General features: G+C 38.8%; 1 protein-coding gene and 1 long non-coding RNA gene across 4 annotated transcripts in view; one reads left to right on the forward strand and one right to left on the reverse strand.

Annotated features, from left to right (window-relative positions):
• The window catches only part of DUSP16 (dual specificity phosphatase 16), a 68,846-nt gene that overhangs the window by 34,465 nt on the left and 7,291 nt on the right, over positions 1-27,090 (reverse strand). Inside the window, exons 2-3 of one of the 3 annotated variants that reach the window (XM_085233490.1) lie at positions 5,370-5,447; positions 2,504-2,550 (exon numbers count right to left, since the gene is read on the reverse strand). The gene's annotated coding sequence lies outside the window, so the exon portion shown is untranslated. Of the gene's footprint in view, positions 1-2,503; positions 2,551-5,369; positions 5,448-21,223; positions 21,247-27,090 lie in introns of those variants that run through there. The other 2 variants (XM_003202539.5, XM_085233484.1) reach the window with 2 other exon arrangements.
• Positions 14,941-24,583, forward strand: LOC146545402 (uncharacterized). Its single transcript, XR_014885744.1, has 3 exons — positions 14,941-17,335; positions 18,064-18,120; positions 19,437-24,583. It is a non-coding gene; the product is annotated as an uncharacterized LOC146545402 (long non-coding RNA).

Below are 27,090 nucleotides of genomic sequence, written 5' to 3' on the forward strand. Positions count from 1 at the left end.
CACTGACACTCTTTCTTCAGGCAGTGACACGTTTGCAAACAGGAGCATATCAGGAAGAGACATTTTCCTGGATTCCTAATGTACACAGAAGTACATATAAAGATTTTTTAAAACAGATTTTAAACATGCAGAATTTTCCATTCTCACTTTAACAGGCTCAGTTAAAAATTTTTGCACTTTATTTGTAGAGTTGACTTATTGTTTCACTTCAAAATGATTTCATTCATTTTAATTTTTACTAAAAGTCCTGTTATGGCAAAAGACAATTGTGTTTAGCAGTTAGAAATTTGAGATCAGCAGATATTTTATTTATCAGAGATAATATATAAACCTACATGTATGAATTCTCAAACGAATTAAATTGATAACAAGCAGCATACTTCACTTTCACAATAAATAAATAAATTTTAAACAGAAAAATTATAACAAACTTAATTCCACGTTTCAACAAGCACAGATTTATGTACCCACATAAGAAAAACATGAGGTTTCACATAAACAACCATGAGGTTGACAGAACGTGATAATCTAAATGACCTGACTACTACTATTATAGTACCACTAATGATTTTAAGCTTATTCCAATAATTGGCAGCATATAGCAAGGAAACGTATATTGCCTTCACCTACAAAATATATTGGAAAATTTACTGTCCCAAGCCTTAATTAAGCCTATTAAAACTCCCTATCTTTACAACTTGATTGGAAAGTGTGCTCCTCCTCAAAGAGCAGTCATTATTTACTAGCCTCGGGCTCTTTGTAGACAGGCTGAAAGGTATCAAGAGACCGCACTATTATGCAGAGGGGAAAAGGATGAAGCTCCATAGTTGTATTTTTTATTTTAAGGAAAGAAAGAAAAAACATTCTGCATTTTTTTTTTTGTTTCTCCTTAACATGTCCTGTCATGAGTTGTGAATCTCTCTCTTTTTCATTCTTTCTTTTTTTTTTTTTTTTTTTTTTTTCCTGGGGGGTATGTTTATTGCATCAGAAGCTGCCAGATAGTAAACCCACTGAAATTAATGAAAACTTTTCCACTGGCTACAGTGGGAATTGGCTCTAACTCTTCTTTGAGCTAGACAGTTTGTTCATGAACTAGACAGTTTGTTTTGATGGGTAAAATGCTGACTTAAAGTAACAAAAGGAAAATAAAGTAGCTGAGGCTCTAGAAACCACAGAATATCAAAATGGAGGCTATTAGAAATATGTAATCTGTAATTTGCAACTTTCAGCTTGGGTATACTCTTTATCTCCTAAGCACTTCTTGCTTGCTGTCACATCCTTCCCTCTCGGATGATAATTTCAGTTTATTTCAGAAATCCCTTAAAAGAACTTAAGTCCAAATGGAGGCCAGTGATGAGCGGTGCCCCCAGGGGCATGCCCTGAGATGGGTGCTCTTCAATATCTCTGTCACAAACAGTGATTGAGTACGCCCTCAGCTGCACCCTCAGATTTGCTGATGACATTAAGCTGAGTGGCGCAACCGATACAACAGAAGAAAGGGAAGCCATACGGAGATACATGGACAGGCTGGAGAAGTGAGCCCACGTGAACCTAATGGGGTTCAACAAGGCCAAGGGAAAGGTACAGCACTTGAGTTAGGACAGTCCCATGTAAGTATACACATTGGTAGAACAACTCATTAAGAGCAGCCCTGCCAAGAAGGACTTGTGTTTTCTGATGGATGAAAAGTCTGATGCAAGCCAACAGGGTACATTCTAAGCTTGGAAGGCAAACTGGATCCTGGGCTTCATCAGAAGACAGGTGGCCAGAAGGGTGAGGGAGGTGACTGTACACCTCTGTTCTGCCCTCATAAGGCCCTGACTGCATTACTGCACCCAAGCTTAGAGCTCCCAGAACTAGAATTATGTAAAGCTGCTGGAGCGTGTCCAGAGTAGGGCGACAAAGATATCAGAGGACTGGAGCACCTCTCCTACAAAGAAAAGTTGAAGGAGCTGGGCTTGTTCAGCCTGGAAAAGGATCCAGGGAGATCTCACTGTGTCCTTCCAGTACTTAAAGGGAGCTTATAAACAGGAGGGAGACCAACTTTTTACACAGTCTGATAGTAATACACCAAGGGGGAATGTTTTTAAAGTAAAAGAGGGGAGATTTAGGTTAGATGTTAGGAAGAGATTTCACCCAGCAGGGTGATGAGACCCTGGAACGGACTGTCCAGAGAAGCTGTGGATGCCCCATCTCTGGACTTGTTCAAGGCTCGGTTGGATAGGGTCCTGGGCAACCTCATCTAGTGGGTGGCGATCCTGCCCACGGCAGGTGAGTTGGAACTAGATAATTGTTAAGGTCCCTTCTGATCTATGCCATTCTATTACTTTATCATAGTATTGTTACTAGGTAAAAGAACGTGTTTCTTAATGAAAGTAGGCTACCAGTTAAAAGTCCTCTTGAATAACACTATTACTTAACATTTAGCAATGTATTAACACAGTGGAAAGCTTCTCTGCCCATGGCTTGAAATAAACTTAACAGTAATGTCATCTCAAATTACCTTGGTTGATAAAAATGTTGTTCCTCTCCTGCCCAATGGAGCCGATCCTGTCAAAACAGCATTTCAGTTATAGGTTTTTGCTCTCTCAATTTCTGGGACTATCAGACTTTTGGACTCCTACTTGGGACCAATCTAAACAAGAGAAACTGGCAGTCTCCTGTTTTGGGTAAACACTAGAGATCTCCTCCCTTTCCTGGCAAGTGCTTTTATCATCCAGCTGTTAAGAGGTGTTGAAATATCTGTTTCATTTCAATCATTGTTTGTAAAAAGGCCAAACTCAATTTCTCGACTTTTTTCTTTCTGTGCTCTACTTGTGATTGAGACTGCAATGGTACGTATTGACACCACGACTTCATAAGATTATGCAATATAATGCCCTGGCTATTATGTGACTGATCTTAAAACTAGGAAACCATCTTAGTCACAGGATGTTCTACACTGAAATCAGCTTTGAGAAAAAGTGAAACGTAGCCCAGCTATGAGAATACTGAATGAAGTCACCCATATGCACATCGGTGATACTGCAAGGCTTCTTCCTCATTCAGATGGACTGAGGTATACAGCACTGTTTCTTACCTCTTTTAAATAAGAAAATTAAACCTTTAACACACTATAAAGCAAGAGATGGATCCATGCTTGCCCAATATCTTTACAGATATCTCTAGAATATTCTTTCGTATAATCTGATTCGCTTTTGTATTTCTCAAAATGGACACCAACACAAAAAGAAAACCAAAAGCTGAACCAGGACACAGAAGTATGAGTTTCTAAACTGCGCTATACATGCCACGGTGGGCACATCAGCTGTTCCCAAAGGAATACTGGGCTTCAGTTTTACTGAGCAGAGAGGTGCCAGTGGTTCAATAGCTGGTGCCCCTACAAGCAACACCATTTACTGCATGTGATACTGAGCAAATAGGCCCACACAACCTCCTGCATCAGAGAGGGATTCCCAATCTAGCGGTCACAGGGGTTAGGTACCACTCACAAGACATTTTCCTTCCAATATCTTAGCAATGCCTCAGCACTGCCTCAGACTGCCTCACCAGTCTCAGAAAGATGGAAATAAAAGAAAAGATGCTTGTCACTTAAGTTACTAGAGACTGAGTGAGCATCAAGCACAGGGAGAGATCATCCTTGATCTCACTACAGATGATTATCTGTAGTGAGAAACAGAAAGTGTTTATGGAGCATAAGGGAAATAAGATTTCTAGTAAAAGAAAGGGACTTCCCCTGAATTCACCAAACATGCTAATACATTCCAAAGACAACAACTGTGCAATAAAGTGCAAAGTTTGGGGAAAAAAAAATGTAACAGATTACAAGAAACCCATGTCTTGCTTCTCATCATAGAGACCACACAGAAAAGAGATTACAAACACTTGTAATTTAAAAGATGAGCCTATTAATAAAGATGCAAGGGCTCATGTTCATCAGCTGAGGAGACTAAGGATGTCTTTTAGCTGTTCAGCTGACTTAAGCAAATGTCACCACCTTCTACATAGATCATTTTCTCAGATCAGCTGGGAGTGGTAGAACAATGACAGTTTCCTTCCCTCCCCAGCATACTCTACTTTAGTGCAATGGCAGAGTGTACTGAGGACACCTCTCAAACAGCAACATACACACTTTTTTATTTACTTAGAAAATGCCACTGAAGTACCATGTTCAAAAAAGAGAAGCAGTTTTGAGAATATCACCCTGCTTTTCTTTGTTTCTTTGTATGACCAGGGTGCCTTCTCCCTCCTGTCTTTCTTCCAGGGATCTGTTCTATATACACAACCAAAATGTGACAGTAATATTTTTCTTGCAGAAACAGTAGCCATATGCATTTTAGATTACACACTGTACTCTCAAGAATAAGCAAAGTATAATCCACTGGAAAAAGAACATGAAGAAGAATTTTCTGTTCAGTGGTCTATTGTCTTTCATCATACTTAACTGAGTCTGTTTTGATTACTAGTTCTAAAGAAAAGTCACTCAATTTAATTGTGCTCACCCGAGAGAACTGAGACATCGAGAGATGGAGAAAGAAAGGAAATCAGTTTCCCAAGAGTAAGGTACATAAATACACCTCCAGTTTAGATTAAGTTCTTTGTTTCTACATCTATTGCTCCACGACATTTTCAGTGATGGAACTTTCAGAGAGCTAGGCTAAGCACTAAATAGAATTTCCATGTAGAAACCAGTGAGTTATTGCTTTTTATACAAATAATAGTGATAGAAATAAGATAATCTGTTCTCCTGAAAAGAAAAAAAGGAAAAAAGAAAAAAAACCCCACATTTTGTGACCTACTCAACATATTTCACAAATACATGCAATGCTCTTGCACAAATTATTCATACATCATCACCAACTCAAAACAATGAGCCAGATTATCATCATTTGCACTTGCCAAGAAGCCAACCAGTCTGACACTCACTGTGGAATCATAAACATTTATTTCATGTTATAGCAGGGAAACCTGGCTGACAGAATATGTGCTCATGAGAAATGTCAGAACATGCTGTTGATACATTACATCACTCGGTTCAACAGCCCAAACACTGTATGTAGGGACTCTTCTCCACCCATACAAGCACAAAGCTCTATTTCAAAATACTTTTTCCACTGTAAATTGACATCATTTACATTTAGCTCTCTGACGTCTAATTAGTTTAGCTAATTCACTTCAAAGAGGTGTTATAATACGTAACGTTTTTTGTTTCCTATCACCTGGGACACTAGACAACCAAGAAAACTTTCAATTGATTTTATAAGATTATTCTCCCATATGGCATCTAAGTCAGATCAGCCAAAAATTCTGGAATGCTTTTACTGCATTCTGTAATTCATTACTGTCTCATGTCAAAAGCAATTACTCACCTACACTTGAGTCAAATTCTGAATGGGCCGAAGAGAACAAATTATGGTCTGCATACAAAGGCCAGCAGAAGGAAACACCTAAAACAGGAAGAAAAAGATCCTTATTATAAGTCAAAACAATGGAAATCATACTTCGTGTAGTCATTTGCTGTAGAAATCCCCGATCTTAAAAACCTAGGTGAGATCTCTAATTGCTAGCACTAATTTAAAAGGGAAACATTTGAAATAAAAAATTTTGTTCTACCTATTTTCTAAAAAAAAAAAAAAACAAAAAAAACCCAAAGCAAACGTCTCTACAAGCATTTACAAATTTACTCTTGTAAAGTAATAATTAAAAAAAAAAAAAAAAAACAATCAATGGTAGCCTTATAAAAAAAAAGTGATGTCTCTCTGCTAGATAACTAATTTCTAACTAGCCTTCGCAGATAATGTATTTGCATGAGTTCAGGCAAATTCACAAAATCTTGCTCAGTATGCAACAGTGGAGATTGCTGTCAGTCTGATTACAGCTTTATTTTGAATGAACAAAGTCTAACAAAACAGAACTCCATTAGTTAACACCACCTCCCCACACACTAAAAAGCCAGCTCTGAAAAATGGTAACACTGATGTCACCAATTGTTTCATGTAGTCATAGCCAAACAAACTCAACGAAAAGCACTTGCTGTTCCTACATGAACAAACTGAATTACAATCTTCACATGTGGAAGTAAAAATAAACACATTAGTGCCAATTCCAAACTGTTTCCTGGCCAGTTAAGCAAGATTCAAATCATTACTATCAAGAGATGACAACCTCATTTAATCACTGTAATATGAACCACACTAACAAATTATTGTCAAAGCACTGCCATATTATGAAACCCAGGAGTGGCTTTCAAGCACAGAGCAAATGATATCATAACTGTGCAGAGCCACTGCTGCACAGAGCGGAGAGCTGGTGAACAGATTCTATACCAACATCACCTTGCAGGGAAAGAAGCTACAAAAAGCACCTTGCTGTCGTCGGGTACCTGCTCTAAAAACCTTGCCAATGCAAACAGCAGAACACCAGGCCAGAGCCCTCCAGGCAGGTATCTGGAGCTTGCTGCCCAGCCTCTGGCTCGATGGGATACATGCCATGCTTACTATCACCTCAAGCAATAACAGAATACTTTTCCCCTCTTTATTGAATAGAAAGAAATCGGGAATTTAAAGAAGCCCCCAAATCCCTCATTTCAGCACATGGCAGGATTGATTCTGAAGACCAGATGAGAAAAAAAGCACACACTTCATTTCAATGTGTTTTACTGGAATGAGGTGTCATGTTTTTAGAATACAATCCACTCATGATTGAAGATGGAGCTGCTGCAAGTTCAGCCACAAGCATTAAGCATATTTGGAAATTCCCTGGCAATGCTGTTAAAGGAACAGACATTTCCTGTAATTCTCGGAAACATTTTATATCTCCCCTCCTCCTTCTTAGCCTTGGTGGTAAGAGGGGGAGGGAAAGAGAGGTTGCTCTATTACAATTGAATGAAATATGAATGAGCCACCCAAGTTTAAAGGGGAAACTTCAGCTATTCGTGTTTAGGAGAGAGTTTAAAAAGAAGTCTTTCATCATTTAGAGATGAGGATTTTTTTCTGCTGACTTTAGGAAAATATACATCCCTTAAATTAGGGTGAATTACCTGCCTTTTGACTTACTTCTGACAAGTATGGTCCTCCAGGCCTTATTTAAATAACTTTTTTCTTTTCCAGAATTAGAAGTTGAAGGCCTTTTTTCCTTTCTTGCTCAGGGCCTTCCCTAAGCTGCAGCTGAACGAACCCAACCAGTTTAGTTACAAGGAGTATTCCTCCCACAGCTACAGAGCTGTGGCTCTCCAAAAAATTTGCCAAAAGTCAAGGAGAGACTGAGCAGTCAAGCACCACAGCATCCTTCTAAGGACCTCGGTACCACTCCTTCCCCGAAGGTTTATTCTTGTATGAAGCTTCTAGCATAAAACCTGTTAGTCTGTTCAGCAAGTGCTAGCAAGCTTTGAAACTCAGCTGCTTTATTCTGTATAGTCTGAACAGATCCGACTCAAACGTAAGTGAGTGAAAGTTTACAAACTGTACTCAAGCTGGGAAGACAGTCACCTATTCTTACAGATCACAACATGAGCTCTATCTGGTTCCTGCACACAGGATCCATCAATTAGCTGTGGCAGCTGGCAAATTCCACACCTGCTGGTCTCTGACAGCAACTGGATTTTAGCAGGCAATTCAAAGATACAAACTCAACTGCTTATAGGGTTAAACTGCTTTTTGAAACTTCAAGTTGTTGAGATCCCCGTTTCCTCCTTACTCTTTGTTTACAGCAGCCACTTTCATGACAAGGTTTCCATCTCCTACACCACCTGCATGCCCTGAATCACTGGCAGCATTCTCTGCATCTACACAAACCAACATAAGCACAGTGACTAAGAAAAATATTCAAATGAGTGCTCTGAAGAGTAGCGCTAAATAAACATCATGCCTAGCAGTTCAAAAAGTTCTTGCTATTTCCTTAAAAAGCTTTCTGAAAGAGAAGATGAGATAGTTCCTCTGAGCCTTCAGATAATGGTTAGCCTTTAAGTTTAATTTTTTTTTTATCTAGCAGAGGCTTTAAAGGGGAGATGTTCCAGCAGAGGCGATTAACTAAGGTAGACCTGTAAATAAAGGAGCCAAAAATAAAAAACCCAATTCTGATTTGCTAAGTGGTCACTCTACAACAAAAAGAGAAGATAGATCTGAAGCCTCCATACAAGCACCAGGACAGATTAAAGGCAGAGGATAATGATGGTATTTTATTACAGAAACAAATCAGAATAGCTCCTGGGCAAGGCAGGGGCAAGTTTCTTACAACAGAATTTCTAATGGCACTTCTTTAAAACCAAATGACTAAAGCTCACAGTGAGTCAACCTCCTGTAAGGAGGAGAGCCATGTAAACTGCTTTTACGGTAAGCTAGGGGTTAAAACACAATGGCCTTTCACCCATTTGAGGAAATGACACCAGTCCTCCCGGAAGGCAACATGCGCATTCAACCCGTTCACATCGGGGCATGAGAAAGTTTGGAAGGAATTTTTTTTTTTTTTTTCTTTTTCTAAACTGTCAACATTAATACTTTGTTTCTTCCCGCTTGCGCCTGAAAATGCCTGGATGTCCTGTCAGCAGTATAGAGAAGCATCTACCAGTTTACAAAGCTCACCAAGTCAGTGTTAAAACAACACTCAAATTCATGCCAAAAATCACTGCAAGCTCAAAGTCAAATTAATATTTTACATAATGCTTGCTATACAATGATAAAAATACAGAAAAGAACCCTCCAAGATGTACCACAGCAGTCACGCGCTTGTGGTTCCCAAGGGGCAGCCAGTGACAGGGATGCTGGGCCCCACAAAACATCTAAATGCATATGTGAACTCAGCCCTATGCAATAAAGATCAGCTTAGCAGATTTCTCCCTAAGAAGGACCCCAGAGGTACATGGCATAGGATGAGTGCTCACAGCCAGCATGGTAGAACAGTTTCCAGCCATGAGTCCTTGCTAGCAATCAGGCTTTCTCAGCTCCCACAGGTTGTGTGGAGCAGGAAAGGGTGAAACCAGACAAGGAGTAAGACAGAACTGCAGGTGAGGTGCAGAAAACAAACTAGACATGGATCAGGAACCAAGCTGATTGCCACGGTGTAACTCTGATAGCACACACTGACAACATAACACGGGATGAAGCAGCCTAGTTCAAGAGCAAAAGCATAACTGATGGCAGCTCACTGGGTCATCCTGCACATCATGCCTTCTGGTAGTTCATTCCCACGGGATCCTAAGCATTTTTGTGAATTTGAGTCATGCTGTAACAAGGCCTGCAGCGGTGCCACAGCCACACTTCTTGCACAGTAACTGCATGACTGAAAAGGGAAGCCATACTGATCTTTACAGCAGAAGGAGAAAGCAAAAGGTGACTTACATTCCTGAGCTGCAGCTCTTATACCTCTACACCTTATAAACCTCTACACCTTTTAAGAAGAGGGAGAAAAGTGGTAACACCACCAAACACATTGATCTCCTTTATGAACTTCTGACAAAACATGAATTAAAAATCAGGACTAAGAGGGACCAGGATTTTAAAATTTAAAATCACAAATGCTTTTAATACCAAACAAGGAGAATAAACTCTGTTATTATCATCTGATTTAGGTCTTCATCAAGAAATATCCTGTAGCAGCCTTGCTTGGCCTCCTACAGGATTTTGAAAAGCAGAGAAAAGCAATATGGACATTTAATACTTATCCAGAATTTATAGAGGTGCTCTGATTTATAAAGTCCTTCTTGTAGTAACCAGAAAAGAACTGACTTTTGCCAAAGGAATCCCAAACTAAGAGGATTCAATGTACTCCTGCAGTAACTGAAGTAGCATATCTAACGAATACTTAGAAGGGAGGATACGACCTTCAAAATGCATGGTCCTTTTATTAGGTATTCAGCAATGGAAGAAGTACTATTTACTTCAGTGATTGTGGATTCACCAGTAAGTAATATTGATCACTTTTTTTTTTTTAAACACCTTATTGACCATAAATACATTCCTGTTGATACTTATGGCAAGTGTTCTGACAATGTGCAGACAGAGTTGCACTAAGAAACTTGTACGTGAGCAGCCTGTATGACTGAGTTAGGTTTTGGTATGCAATCCTAAGCTTGTACCTCCAGGAAACTGATCCTAAAGGATAAAGGTATATGATGGGTGGTCCTTAATCACTTCCTTTAGCTGAAGGCTGAGGTCAGGGTGGAAAAAGAGCCAAGGAAGGAAGCTTGGAGAACCCCTCAAACACAAACACCTTCTTTGAACAACTCCTTTGACATTTTAGAGGGCTAACTTGTAGTTTAAATTAAGTAGCAAGAGACTGAGCTAGAAATAAACAGCTTGCACAAGCAACATACTGTGTTATTAAGTTTTTAGAAGTGACTTAAAAATTAGGTCAGTCTAATTTGTAGCTGATACTTTGTTCTTTCACTACTATGAACTCACAATGATGTCAGTCTCATGTTCAAACGTGCCACATTTAGCAGCGCACAGGCTTCCTGAGAGACTTTCAGCCTTCCTTTGTGCTAAAGGCTTTTGCCAGATTCTTAGCTCATACTTCACTGACTCAGGCATGCCACTCTAGTTTCAAGTGAATAATACAGGCTTTCCATTAAATACTGCAGTTTTGCTTTCTGCGGGAGGTTGGTTTTATTTTTGCTTTTTCTTTACAACAAAAGAAAACAAACAGAAAACTTTACCAACTAAAGGTTTAAGAAAGTGTAGCCCCATCAGGGTCATTGTAGGGTTCACCTTTATTAGACAACATCCAAACCAGAATCACACATTAAAAGGTCTGCGAAACTGGTGCTTTAAACTAATTCAACCCATCTTTCCCCATTCTTACTTGATCTAAGGAAACCTTGAAGTTTATCATATCCAAATTCAATTAACTTTTGAGGATGCACCCCAATGAATCGGGACTTACTACAGCAATGCTTCCTATGCAACCATCCCCTCCCAAAAAGGCACACTCTCTTACAAAAGCTAATCTGCCTACACAACTTCAGGTATTAAGAGTAAGATGTATTTTCATTATTATTTCTGACAGAAAGCTTGCCACAGAGTTTTTAAGTACACTACCAAAGATGAGAGCTTAAGAGGCATAAGGATATTTTAAATTTGTAAAGCTACAAAACTTGTAACAAGACTATCACTCAGCTATAAGCTTTTGCAAGCATTTTTAACATAGCCCAAGCCAATCAGCTGTCTGACCTAGCATCACTACTTGCTGTATGGCTAAATTAAGCTGAAAGAGATAAGGAAGAAGTTTTAAAAGTAGCTATTTGTCCCTTCCACAGAGAGAAGCCCCACCAGGCAACACAGCCAAGCAAGCACACATCATGGGTGGACAGACTTGCAGACACTGTAGAAGACTTCTCACCTGCCAATAGGAGATCCAATCTCAGGTTCACCCTGCCACTCCCTCCATTCTCTCAGACAGACTCCTTCAGAATTTTGTGTAGCTGCTCTCTAACAAGGGGGCACAGAAAATTCTCAAGTAGGACTAGGTGAAGGCTATTATAGATATGACAGACTGAATTAACAAATTAATTAAAATCATTTGAAAAATAACTGTCTGCAAGCCCATTATCAGCTCATTATAATTCTCAGTTTAACTCATGTTTATAGTAATCACTGGTCATGTATATTTAACATCATACACATCCTTACTACAGTTAATCTGCTTCCTTCCCACTGCTGTAGCCAAGCAAGGAAACTCTTCCTTGCAAACACAGATGAAGCAGAAGCAAAAAGTTTGCATTCCTCTTGGGGCTGCACTATGACAGATGCAGGATTAGCCCTGATTCACATATTCTTCTTCATGATGCTGTGTTTCCCATCTAGTACAGAGATTTCAAAGCAAAACAAAACCAAGTAAATAAACTATTACATCAGCATGTTCAAACCTATGCTACACAGGCTTTTATGGAACAATACTATCACATGGATTTCTTCAACATGTTTAGGAAAACAATCCTATTCTGTGTCAGGAAAAGGAATGTTATTTCACAGTCACTTCTAGCACATTCAATTCCAGCTATTTGGTGAAAGAAAATGCCTGGATTTGGTTTACAAGAGTTGCATCCAACCAATTCCCACTATCACCGTTGCATCTGCAACTGCCCAAGGACACAGGAGAAACAGGTCTCACATGGCGAGGGAACATCTTTTATGTGACTAGTTAATATGAAGAAAGGAGAGGAAGGGAATAACATCTAGAAAGCACAAGCCCTTTCTCTCACACACAGATGTGAAACAGAACCAAACTGTGACACAGGAATAGAAGCCAAGATTGCCAAAACATCTCCACATCCAGCTTGTCCTTCTTCCCAAACAGGAAAACAACAAGTTCAAAGTACATTGTGAGGTATGTCATAAACTATCCAATGAATCATATTCTTCATGGAAACAGTCTGGTTGAAGTCACAGCACTGAAAATATACAACAGAAGACAAAACACCCAAACAAGAAAATCATACATTCATCACAGAATTACTAGATTTGTAGTATATTTGCCACATCTTGATTCCTACTAACCGTTTGCTATTTGGAAAGTTACCTGATCCTTTACCATACACTTCTGAAACCAAATCATCCAAAACCTGGAAGATTGGAAAACTCAAGCACAAATCCAAATATTTTTAAAGAATGCATGAATTTAATCTTAGACTGTTATGGAACAGGCAAAAGAAAGAAAAAAAAACCAGGACTTAGATCTAAAAGAAAATGCAGTACTTAGCTTTTCTGTACTTACTACAATGCTTACTCAGGTCTAAAACATTCTTCCTAATCATTTTCTCACCATCCTCTTAAAGCATAGCTTTGCCCAGGTTCAGCTTTCTGGCATTTTGCTGAAAGCATAACTACAAAAGACTTTCTGAAAAGAGCATATAGGTTTGGAAAATAGAACACATGCCATTAAAGGTATGCCTTTTAGGATGCCTATGGCCATATACCTGAATTGTAGTCAAACAGCAAGAAGATGCAGGTATCTTTTATTTATTATTTTCTAATGTATTTGGCAGCTAAATTATCAATATGTTCCACATGCATTGAGCATACTTTAGTGTGGGAACATACAACCTGTCATGCAGTGCAGACATACCTAACTCCAAGACTCATGAGCTAGCTCTGAACCAAACCAACCACTTAGTGCTGTTCAAACTACCCTTGATAGAAAGGAGGCTTTGCTTTTGTACACAGCACAGCTACAGACTTTCCTAACCCAGGCTAGCCACTTCCATACTCCATGCTTAGGGAAGATGGACTAGGCTGAGAATCTTAAGCTGCACTGCCACATCCAGAATGATTTGTTTTGCAATTGCTGCCACGTGTAATCTCAGTATCAGCCACCAGAGAAAGCAGATGATCTCCTAAGCTTGTATTATCATTTCTTTTCAGACATGCGGAACAGGAGTAAGAAACTGTTAACAAGAAACAGGAATAAGAAATTATTAAGGAGAATAATCTTACCACGAGTACACAAAAGTTGCTGCAGATGGCAGGGGTAGCCTGCATACAGAATTGAGTGAAAAGTACACTGAAGGAGAAGAGATGGACAAGAGATGGACACTAGTGCCCCCAAAAGATGAATGTGATGACCAGACATTAATCCAGAAAAATCACAACTGTCCTCAGGTTTTGATAAAGATTTGGCTTTAAACATGCCAAGTATTTATTTGAGAGAACTATAAAAACATTATCAGGGCATGCAGGGGATACAATGAGGAGGGCTAACACCCCCTTGGACTTTGCAAGAGAGGTCAAGGACAATGAGAAGGGCTTCTTAAAGTACATCAAGCTGAGAGTGAGTCTGGAAAAAGGAATAATTCCCCTTGGTTGAGGCAGATCTGGTCAGAGATCATATAGGCAAACTCAGAACACGCAAATCCATGGGCCCTGACAGGTGCTGAGGGAGCTGGCAGAAATGATTGCTGAAACACTCTTTATCATTTATGAAAGATCACGGAGAATGGCAAAGGTGCCTTCAGACTGGAGGAAAGCCAATGTTACTCAAATCCTCAAAAGGGCAAGGAAAAAGATCTGGGAAACTACAGTCCAATCATCCTCATCTCAGTCCCCAGGAAGGTGATAGAACAACTTGTTCTGGATGTCAATTGCAAGAAACTGGAAGAAAAGAAGGTTATCAGGAGTAGCCAACATGGATTTACCAAAGGGAAGTAATGTTTTACCAATCTGGTAGCTCATATAATGTCAGGAACAGCTGAGTGAATGAGCGGGGAGCAGTGGATATTGTCTTCAAGCAAGGCCTTTGACATTGTCTCCCATAATGCCCTTGTAGGTAAGCTTTAGGAAGTACGGGATATATGTGAGTGGACTGTGAGATGGAATGAGCACTGGATGACATGAAGAGCCTCAGAGGGTTGCGATCAGTAGTGCAAAATCTAGTGGGAGGCCAGAGGCTAGTGGTGTTACTCAGAGGTTGATACTCGGTCCAGTCTTGTTTAACATCTTCATCAATGACCTGAATGAAGGGATAGAGTGCATCCTCGGTAAGTTCACTGATGACAGGAAACTGGGAGGAGTGGCTAACACACCAAAAGGCTGTGTTGCAATTCATGAGATCTGGACAGGCTGGGCAGTTGGGCAGAGAGGAATCTGAAGAGGTTCAACAAGGCTCCTACTTACCTGGGGAAGAATAACTGCAAACATCTGCACAGGTTAGGGGTTGATCTGCTGGAAAGGAACTCTGTGGATAAGGACCTGGGTTCCTGGCGGACAGTAGGTTGACCATGAATCAACAATGTGCCCTTGTGGTCAAGAAGGCCAATGGTACTCTGGGGCACAATAAAAAAAGAGCATAGACAGAAGGTCAAGGGAGTTGATTCTCCCCCCTCTACTCTGCCCTGGTGAGGGCATCTGGAGTACTTTGTCCAGTTCTGGCGCTCCCCAGTTCAAGAAAGACAAAATACTACTGGATAAAGCCCAGCAGAGTGCAACAAAGTTGATTAGGGACCTGGAGCATCTCCCTTAAGAGGAAACGATAAGCGACGTGGGTCTATTCAGCCTGCAGAACACTGAGGAGGGATCTTACCAATGCCTATAAATATCTAAAGGGTGGGTGCATAGTGGGAGACCAGTCTGTTTTCAGTGATGTCCAGCCACAGGAATAAGGGGCATAAACTGGAACACAGGAAGTTCCATATGAACACGAGAAAAAAAACTTTACTTCAAAGATGACAGAGCACTGGAACAAGCTACCTAGACTGGCCATGAACTCTCCTTCTCTAAGAGATCTTCAAAACCCTTCTGGACACTTTCTTGTGCAACCTACTGAAGGGAACATGCTTTAGCAGGGGGCTGGACTAGACTAGCCACACGTGATCCAGCCAAGCCTGTCTTGCAGCACCCCTATCCCACACCATTACAGCAGTGACTCTGAACTCCCAAGTAGCCCAGTCCAGCCCCAGACGTATATCACTCAGCAACAACAAAACATCGGTGTGCAACTGGCACAGACTGAGCTGAAACCACAAGGGCAGAGCACAGTGCTGTGCTAACTCTGCCTCTCAGGCCCGCCACACACACTGTCGAACTGAAACCTGGACTCTATTATAAAAGCCATTTATGTGGTACCAAAACTGAATGCAAAATATCAGAACCATTTGCTGATGGTGAGTTTATTAAGCAATGTATGAAATGCAAGCCAGCTATAATTTGTCCGGGAAAAATTATTTTTCTAAAATCAGTTTGTGTCATCAAATCATAGCCAGACAAATTAAAACAAACAAACAAAAAACAGGAAAATCCTATCAAAGGAAATTTTGAGAGTAAAGCTGCTAATTTCAAATTTTATTCTTGCGTGACACATGGAAGTACTGATACTACAAATATGGCTCAGCTTGCCATTTCTATTAGAGGTATTAATAACAAAAATAACGCCATTGAAGAAATGGCTTATTTAGTGCCATTAAAAGATCTTTCTATTTGTATGAAGCAGTAAAAACTACCTTAAACCTTCTTTAACCTTCGTCAACAAATCTGGTATAGCTACTAATTGCTCCCCAGCGTTGTTAAAAAAAGGGACTTAGAAAGTTAATAGAAGACTATGTAATTGCCACAGCAACTCACATTCAATGAAATACTGCTGCATCATACGTCAAGAAAATTTGCACACAAAAGCTTTAAAAATGGATAATGCCATGCAAATCACAATAAAAGCTGTGAATTTCATGAAGTCCAAGGGATTGAATCATCGCCAGTTCCAGGAGTTCCTTAAAAATATGGATGCTGACTATGAGTACATCTTTTACTTTTCTGAAGGAAGGTGGCTAAGTTGGCACAAAATGCTAAAAATATTTTATGATTTGACCGCTCATTTGAATGAGTTAAACACACATCTTCAAGGTGAAAAAGCAACTTATCTCTGCTATGTTTCAAATCATAACATTTCAAATGAAACATTATGGCAATTTTGATAAAGGAATTTGAGAATAGATTTCAAGACTGCTGGAAAAAAAAAATCATTAAAAAAATATATTTGCAATGCTATTTTCAGTTGACAAATACATTACCTGCACATTTTCAAACTGAATGTATCGAGTTGCAATCAGATATTCAACTCAAAGATAAACACGATCACTTCTCTTTATTAGGCTTTTATAAGACTTATCTTACCAGAGAAAAATATCCCTCGCTTCACAGCCACAAGTCAAGTATTCACTTTTTGGTAATATAAAACTTGTGAACAACTATTTTCAATCATGAAGCATAGTAACAGGAATATTTCAAAAATCTGTTGAACACCACACTGATGAATTAGTTTCACAAAAACAAGGTCAAATATACCACTAGTTTTATGGTTTTTCCTCTCCTTTTTTTTTTTTTAACGCTGTAATAAAAGTATTTTTTAGAAGAGGTTTTGTTACTTTTATAAATTAACTGTAGCATACATTTTATATGCAGCACAAGGATATTTCTCTTCACTTAGTGCAGCCCAGGCAAGTCAAAAGGGTGGACACTGATGGACAAGATGATCTCCAGAGGTCCTTTCCAACCCCCACGTTTCTGTAATTCTGTAATTTTGTGAAAAGGAGACTTGTCCACACAGAGAATCACTGCCCTGTTGGTACAAATAGTCTGAGCCTGCTGCCTGCTTCTGATGATCCGAAACCCCGTGGCACAGCTCAAAGAGTACTCTGACCTTCTGCCACACTTCAGTAGTTATTTGCATATTTAAGATAAAATCTCAAGATAAGAACTCTGTCTAGCAGGAGTCCGAAGAGTAGAATGCTCTGGAATGAGAAAGCTCTAGCATGAAGACTGTTCGTGCGATCCTCATGTGCAACTTCCTTGCTCCTACACTGCATGTCATACGTTACATAGCCACACTCCTAGGGTCAGCACTCACTCAAACAGAGGTAATTATTTAATCAAGATCCCATCTGCTTTGCAACCCCACTTAAGAAAATCTTACGCAAAAAAGGTAAGAGCTTGGCTATGGTGCAATATCGTTTACCAGAGCCATACTGCATGCCATTTCATCATTACTTGTACTAAAGGAGTTTACAGCTGATATACAATGACAAATCCAAAGAATTTTGTCATTAAAAAAAAAAACAACTAAACCTTACAGTAGGAAGTGCTCTCCATGCTTCGTTAATGCTGTCAAACTATACTCTACAGATAGTTACAATTAATGAAAGAATTCTTATTTGTGAGAGCTTTAGCGCTGTGGTTTCCCTGCTTCAAATAGACTGGAACTAGGAAAAGAGAAGGAGACAACATCACTCCTCCTGGACTTTACTCCTATGCAAAAAGGACTCCCTGGGGAAACTGTCCCACTGCAGACAACAGATTAAGAGGTAGAGATCTACCCTGGAACTGCTGCTTCTTTTTCTGCCTACATGTGGACAACACCACTACTACCACTACTTGAGCTTGTGATCACAGGAAAGCACAATCCTCTCCTGCACGAGCTAGTTAAAGGTGTTTGAGGCATTATTTCAGAAGAAGTGAACAGACAAAGCTTGTGAGCTCCCAGAAGATGATCTGAAAAAAAACCAAAAAACTGTGTCATCCCCTCTCAAAGATAGAGAGGCAAGCAAATCATCCTCTTATTCCCTGCATTTTGTACCTTCTGTTGTAGGTAATACCCATGACACTTCAAGAAGTGCCTCTGGACAAGACACCACCAATAGTCCAGGTAAGACTCTTCTAGTACATTTCTATTTTGAAGGTAAGATAAATTAGAAATTATATTATTATTTTATTATCATTATTATTAATATTTTTTTTTAAGAAGTGGGGAATAAGATCAACCAGGCTAGCTAAAAATCTCTCTATGGGTACCTTCTACTAATGTTTTTAAGGTACAATCAAATACTCCCAGGGCCTGCCACAGACTGCTTTCTATCAAGCAAGGCTACCGGCAATTCCCATTATATTCCCTCCCACCCCTTCCTCTTTTCAGACATTTAAATGCATTCAGATTTATCCATGAGAAAGCTTCCCTTAAAAGCAAGTCTGAGCCCAGCAATGAGATTATGATATTAAATCATTATAGTTTCAGACAGACAAACTTGCAAAATACAGCTGCAGATTGCTGGTGCTACAAGCAGGGATTGCCTGTAGCACCATCATGGCAGAAGCATTGAAAACTTTACAAAGAGAGCAACATGCATGCAAAGACCCTAGGGATAACACTTCCATCACATTTACATAAACAGACATCTTCCAACTGTCTCACGGTAAGGAAGAATACCCAAAAGTTGAACAATTATGATGGAAAAGAGTAACATCTTTTGTGCTTCATAAGTTTCAACTAAGCCATAAAGAAGTTAAGTTATTTGTATTGCCATTACAATTTTGGTTTTATTTATTTATGAATCCAAAGGTGAGTTACTTAATCCTCTATAAAACTATATACATAGCTAAATCCTTTGTGGTTGATGGTGACACTAAGACATAAATGAGTTTATGGTATCCTATACAAACATCTCAGTTAAAACCTATCATTACATACTAGCAACTGACAAGCCTTTTAAAGATAACATCAGATCTGAAAATTAAATCAGAATTGACAAGTTTTCTGTTTCCCAAAAAACACCTTTAAAGTTCTGAAAGCAAGTTGCTGCTTAACATGTGTGCACTATTGCAAAAAGTTCATAAAGAACATACTGAAAGGAATTTGCTCTCCTGAAGGAGAAATAAGTTTATATGGACTGTGTTTTGGGGAATGTCAGGAATCACCACTTGAAAGTCCATCACTTTGACACCTCATGTTAAATTACTATCTCAAAATTTAGATCTGTTAAAACCTCCACGGCAAACCTAATCACACATTAAGGAAATGGACACTACTTGTAACACTCTCAAAGGAAAAAGAAGAAAGACAGGAATTAACACCAGAAGTTACAGAAGAAAGGTGGTTTATTTGTTTAAGACTTACTTTGAAGATGTTACTTTGTGCATACCACTTGTTGGCAGCTATTAACAAAAATAAATTCTTGCTGTTAACAGGAGTGAATGAAGAGACAGACAACTTAACAGTGTTAATGCACTTTCTTGTGGACTTCAGTCACTGCACACTGTAATAAAAAAGGCATCAGAAAGAAAACAAGATAGCCAGTCCAGAACAACATGTCTCTAGCTTACAGCTCCACCTAAAAATGAAGTCACCACATTTAAATTATTTCAAGTACACTCTTAAAGGAATTAAAAAATATGCTACAGTTGGGAAGCTCCCCTTTTTGCATTCCCCTTTCCCATCAATGTACTTCATGAGTCCTTAGACTTCGCAATTCCCTGCACTTTGGTATCAAAGGTGGGGTTGCCTCCTGCTCGTTTTTTTCTGATCAGTATTAAGAGAATTTACACAACATAAATGGATGAAAACCACTCACCTAGACATGTGATCTCATTGCTCATAGGACAGCGGTGTTTCCTTTTGCCTTGACTATGCTGTTCATACCTACTCAGAGCACCACAGCAGACGTAATTCTCCAAACCACTCCCTTTGCCCAGATGAACACCTCTTTATTTCCTTCTTGGACTGTACAAAGCTACATGTACGTGAGGGCTCTCTGAACTCTTAGCCCTTCAAAATATTGCTTCAAGTCTACTACTTTGCCACAATGTCAATCCAGACTGCGGCATCAGTGGTATGACTGATTGGTGCTTGTTACATCAACCAGAAGTTAATATTGCTCCTTCCTGCCTCTGGGACCACCAAACACAGCAGAGTCCTTGCTCTGTGATTGGCCTTCTGGACTCTGTTATATATATCTCCATTACTGCATAGAAGGGATACTCTAAAGGAAAGTGTATATTTAGGAAAAATAAGCTGCGACTTCAGTTTTAGATGCCAAAGCAAACAAGATTAGTACTCCATAAAAAAAAACCTGAGTTATTTACCACTTTGGAGTTCTACCAAGTATTCAATACAACCAAGCTAAAGCCAAAGATTTCAGTATATTTTCATTACAACTTGTTTTGAGTAACTGGGTCTCAGGACAGCACTGATTTTTGTAGAGGAAAGATGCAGTCTTTAATGTCTTTTCTCTACTTACGGAGTAACACTCCTCAATCACTTCATTACATAGCAGTGACCTTAGCAAAAAGAAAGAAAGAAAAAAAGGAAGAAGAAACAAGTATTTTGATAACAAGGTTCTGCACGCTTAGTGTTTCAAACCAATTTTATGCTGGCAGACACACCACCTCATTCCAGAGAGTATATTTTCAAAATGGAAACCTATCAGGAAGGAATTTAAGAGACTTACGCTCCCCATATGAAAGGAAGACAGCTGACACAGAAGTGGAGAGGGCACTATTACTACTTGACTCCTCCAGCTGGCAAAATGGCACTGACATTACAAAATGTTTGAGGTCAGCTGAAAGACTCTGTATACGAGGAAATAAAAGTTGCCACGAAAGAATGAGAACAAGGAATCTTTTCCTAACGGAAAATAAAATCTAACAAGCCTTGAGAAGTCTGTATGTGGCTGCTGAAAGGAAAAGAACAAAAGAAAGAAGGAAGAAATCACTAAGAATTTTTAATTCAGAAAAATCTCAGAAACCAAACAGAAATCACAGAGTTAATGTGGGAAAGAGGGAAGAGTCCAGTTATTGCTGCTTAGAGATGGAAGTAAGGGAAATACCACACCAAATACAAAAGGAATCTGATTTGACCAAAGGATTCTACATTCAAATTTACTCTTTGAACCATGACAAGACGTGACAAGGGACATTTTGGATTCCTTGAGTTTTCTTCATCTGGAAATAGGAAATCAAGCTTTCCCTCTACTCACCCTTCAGCAATCTCAGTTCTAAGTCAGAAAGCCAGCTTATCATTTGTGTTAGCTCATTGCTAAACACAACAGTGGCCATAATGTAGATGAGTTCACCACACTCATGGAAGAAATCCTGTCAAAACAAGTACCATGTTGTTAAGTTTCAGAAATGGGGATTAAAACACTGTCAGTACACAAGATCCTCAATCCAAGAAAAGAGAGGAAATTAGAAGCTGCAGGTTTAGCTCCCAGCTGAGTCCGAAGTTACAGAAGTTATATCTACCAATTCACAAGGCAAGGGCACAGGAAACCAGGGAAGAAAAGAGCCGTTATGCCTAAATGGTAACATTTTCATGACGTTACACAGGCCAAATAAGCATATCCCAGAAAAAAAGGGAATTGTAAAGAAACAGAAAATAGACAAAGTGCAACAGATTAAAAAAAAAAAATCTTTAGGAAAACAAAGAGTATCAGATTGGAAAATGTATTAAAATAATAATAAAAAACTTAAGAGCTGGCGCACAAAATGTAAGGGTGCAATTAAATTCAGTACTAAGATTAGATGATAATAATAACTGAAAAGGCAAAAATAGACTTCTTTGCAATAGTCCTTCCCACATCGGATGCTGGCAAAAGATAAGTTTGAGATAAACTAAGATTATCTACTGCCAGGGCTGACATGTCTAATGAAGAGAAGATAAAAATGATTAATTAACAGTAAGTCACCATGTCTCTAAGATTCACAAGGAAATTAAAGAATGTAATGGCTGAGCAGATAACAAATCTATCATTCTTATTCAAGTTAACTATATCAGAATAGGCATGAAATGTTTGTAGAAACATTTAATTTCTCCTTTAATCAATATTAAATTAATCATAGTAATAAAGTCAGTGATTTTCAGTATTAGAACAATTGATTATAAAGTAGCTACAGAGAATACATGGATAACCTCAAGATAGGCATAAATCAGCAAAGTGTAAGAAATGGAGAAAGACACAGAATCACCTTTCTCCATCTCACCTGAAGGCACCAGTAAATCTACCCATGTATTTTGGAGCACACCAACTCAACTGTTTAAAGGAACCTTATGTAGACTTACTAGAAAGTCTATTTTGTAGTTGTCTATAGCAAAACGTTCCAAATACTTGGGAATATAGGAAAAACATAGTATAACATTTACATACACCCATATACATACCCATTTCTCATCAATGAAAAGATGGAATAAATTAAGAGCAGTAGTAAAGAAGGGGAAAAAATAGAGAGCTGTTGGAGAGGGTCCAGAGGAGAGCCACAAAGATGATCAGGGGGCTGGAGCACCTCCCCTGCGAAGACAGGGGAGAAGACAGGCATGTGACAGGAGGTTGGAGATTCATGATCCTTGAGGTCCCTTCCAATCCAAGCCATTCTGTGATTCTGTGAGAAAGTTTGTGTTGATAAAAATGATACAGGATGAAGTTATTGGAATTAAGCACTTTTTATATTAATTCTAGAGCTTTGCATCTGGCTGCATGGATGTGATAGCAGAAGGCTACTACAGTTAGCTTGTTTGTACAAACCCAGGGAAATTTGCTGTATGTCAATAAAACTCAGTCTGCATGGTCTGAAAAAAAGTCTCTTACAAAGACTCTTCCCTGAATGACAGAAGTCCTTGGCTGACAAAACATTACCACGAACAAGATTAGAGACAGCACATTTACCTTTGCAATATAGCAATGCAAGCAGCCATACATCAAGAGGAGCTCTGGCCCACAGAATCTTGTCAATTTTGACAAAACTTCATAAAGATGATTGTTACCATTATGCTCAAAGTAAATGTAAAAAGCACTCCAAAAACAAAACAACCAAACAAACAACAAAAAAAAAACAACCAAACACACAAGTTGAGACAAAGTACATTAAAAAAAAATACAGTGTTATCATTAAAAAGTCAGAAACATCACCTTAACAGGAATGGAAAGAAACACTAAGATGAGTTCCAGGTGTAATCAACACCTCTTCTCAAGCAGGTGGCAGAGATGACAACAAAACAACAAGTGAGGAAAATGAGAGCTCCATGTGACAACTCTGAAAATGCTGGTACCATTCAAATTACTAAAATGAGGGAAAAAAGGAAAAGAAATAAGACAAGTAGAAAATAAATAAGCATTACTAGCCAGTTTTTTGTTTTTGCTTTTTATTTTTTTTTCTTTCATTTTAGCGAATAAGTATGGTATCAAAGAAATGCTTTCAAGTTTTCACTAGAAAGGGATTAGGCTTTCTGAAGACCAAGTAATGATCAGAAATGAAAAGTGTACTCAATTAGATGCACTAAAAGTTATGTAATGTGCAAAATCTATCTGCCAATTTCAGATAGCACAACCACTAAAGCTACGTGGTCAGCATTCCATAAAGACCACGCATCTGCATCTGGATCTTCTAAATTTGTTATACAGTGACATAGCTAAGGAAGACATGTCTGTAAGAGTGCTTCTCTTCAGTAGCTAATTTACTGCTGCTCTTGTTGTATAAAATATCAACAATCACTGAAAGCTTTACAAAAGATAGGGTGTATTGGACAGAGAGAGAGTGTGTGTGTGTGTGTGTGTGTGTGTGTGTGTGTCAGAGAGTGTGTGTGTGTGTCAGAGAGTGTGTGTGTGTGTGGCAGAGGGATTATGACAAGCAGCTCAACTCGGTAACCTTTTCTACCTGCACACAGCTGGATAAAGATACTTTGACAACAACAACCTTTCCACTGATTCTCCACTTTATGCAGTCAGACCAAAGCACCCTGGGACACCTTCTGCTTGTGCTTGCACAGTTTTCACTCCAATGGGAGCACATAACAGAACCCAAAAGTGCTAGAAGACAAACCTAAGGAACCTGAGGAAGCTTTCACATTTGTACCTAGAGCGTAGTTAGAGAACATCAGTTTCTCGAACTGGACATATTTTAGAAGCATACAAATTTTTCCAACTTTTTTTTGTTTTAATAAAAGGTTGTTTTCCATCAAAAATTACTGCCTATATACACATGTAATTAAAAATAAAATCCAACACTAATTCACTAGCAGCACGAAGTTTCACAACAGAAATGTGTAGACAGAATTTTCCCCACTCCTTCCCACCCTCTCAGTCACAATGAAAGACTTTCTTTTCAAGAGCGTTCTACTTGAGAACTAGATCTCCAAAACTTACAAATTCCCAACAAGAAAATGTGACCTATGATACAACATTTTGAAATCAACTCATTCTTAAATATTTACAAATGACTAGTGATAAAGCAACAATATACAAACCCATGCAATATTACACCCCAGCAGCTACCACATATTTATTCCAAACCAGCATTCACAGTTTTGAATATGTATGTTCAGTTACATGACTTATAAATCTAAAATACAGACTTAGGAAGGCAAACCACACAATTTAATCACCATTTAAATCTTTAGAAGATTTCCTCTAGACACACAAATTGTATTTACTATCATGACCTTGCTGGAAGATACACTTTTCCCTAGACTTCCTAAACCTTGTCATTCATCTTCTATCAAATGGTTCTTTCTCATACACAAAGAAAATAATTCTTCCATTATGTGCTAGAACAAGTTCAGTACTACTAGCCAAAGTGGAATAATCTTATCCTGTAGTATATTAGAAGTGCTTTTCCTGTAACTTGAAAGGCTCATCATCATATACAACGCGGATGCTTTTTTAAATAACGATTCTCATCTCTGTTGCTTCCATTTTCTTCATTTTTTCCTTTATTAGCCCCTGTGGTGCATTTTTTCAGTATATGATCAATATCTTCTTTTCTATTATTCCCTGTTCCATATGCATGTCTCCCTTCTCTAGTATTTCCAGTAACAGAAATGCTGATACCACAGAGATATTGCAACTCAACATACTACTTCAAACTTCAGCTCCAGAAAATGATAAGCCTGAATATTTTTTCTCTGATGCAATTCAACAGCATTTTCAGTAAAAGCAGAAGGGTCCCAGCTCTGTCTGCATACATCAGATATTATTCCATTTTGAATTAAAAGTTTAAACATAAATCAGCCTATTTTACTGCTTGTGGTGAAGCTGAGAGAGGTGCTCATAAGGTGGTGTTTAATTACAGTACCTTAACATTACAAAGCAAATGATCTACGCAACAAGTGTCCCACTCCATCCCTTCAAAACAATAATGCTATTTTATATCAGTAGGTACACTCCTCCAGCTGAGCTTGTTGGTGCAACAACTGAAAAAAGAGAGAGATCTATCAAGGAAGAAGTTACACATGCACGCTTTGACAATACAGACAGAAAAAAAAAAAAAAAAAAAAACAGGCAGATAAGCGATAACTAAGAAAATAACTAATAACTAAGAAAAATGCTTGGCTGCAAGAAGCAAAACCATCACTGGGAACAAACATTAAGCACTCAGTAAAAACATCTTAACTTGGTGGATATAAACAAGATTTTTGTAAGCATGGTTTATAATTTGATTAATAAAGATATACATGACAACAAGGTATCTACTCCAGGGTAAGAGAAATTTCTAACTGTGGAAAGTATAGTACCTATCTATTTGATGTTGTTGTTTCTTTTTCTTTCCTTAGCACCTCTAACATCTGCCACAGGCATGAAGTTTTGTTTTGTACGATCACATATCAGTACAGAGGTAACTATTTGCTCAGCTTGCACACACCTCAAAAAAATAAGAAGTGCTTGGCTTCACCTTCCTCTACCCCCAAGTCAATCCATAACCTACTCTCAGCTTTGAAATACTCACTTAAGTGATCAGGAACCTTAATTTTTTCGCACTAACTGTCAAGCCATGGAAGACATTTTTCTGCTAAAGTAGATAGATAAAGGAAACAGAGAAAAAAAAAATGAAAAGATAAAAACATAATTGCAGGACTCAGCAGCATTTAAAAATTCCCCGAACAAACACCGCACCTCTCTAAACTTGCTAACAGTGTCACTGTACTCGGCTCCTTCTGTGCGCCTGTCACTAAGCAGCACGTCAGAACAGATAGTCCAGAAGCTTCCTGAAAGGACAAGAACCAAACCTTTAACCTGCGCAGGTTCTCCCTTCACCACCCACATCTCTGATTGCATTACATCTCCATTGTTGACTGAAACAGTTGACGAAGTCAGGGACTGAAAAGAATGTTCTGCCTATTTTAATGCAAAATCTTGAAAATCTATACCACTGCTCAAATAGAGAGATCAGACGATCACTAGTGGAACTCTCTCAAAATACCGTAACTAAAAGAAAAAGATTTAGTTCTCAACAGCAGATGTGTTCCCACTTAGCTATGCAGACAGTTCATAGCCGCTCTGCCATACTGGCCTATGTCTGGCTGTATGAATAAAAATAGCTAATGTGCTTGCTTGTTACGCCATTAAATAAAGAGCACAAAGGAATTGCCAGTACTGTTTTTGTCCATTAAAGGCAACGGTCATTAATAGCTTGCATTTGTAGAAGGCTGTCAGAGGAATAGAATGTCTAAGCCTCCTCAGTGTTTTTCTATCAATTTAACCATACATTAGACAGAGGAGGGAATTATACTGCACGCTTCCTCGTTCCAGCATAAGTCACACCTGCAGGTGAGCTGGCAAGTTACACCAGTCTCAGCCAGGGAAAAAGATTCCAGTCTGACCCTCTGATTCCGTAACTGAGGGGCAGAAAGATGCGTTCTTGTTCAAGAGAAGAATATCTTGGCTTGCAACAGTGCAGGTTAATTGTTACACTTTTTTTGCTGTCCTGATTGGTATCTCAGAGACTTGCTTGCTATTTGTAATACTACTCTTTCTCATCCATTTTATGCTTGAAGAAGTTAACTTTCTTTCAGCCATATAAACATAAAAACAGGCAAAAAAAAAGACTACTCATATAATCATGTCTGGGCTGGATG

This window comes from Meleagris gallopavo, chromosome 1 (assembly GCF_905368555.1).
Source record: "Meleagris gallopavo chromosome 1, MGAL_WU_HG_1.1, whole genome shotgun sequence".
Lineage (NCBI taxonomy): Eukaryota > Metazoa > Chordata > Aves > Galliformes > Phasianidae > Meleagris > Meleagris gallopavo.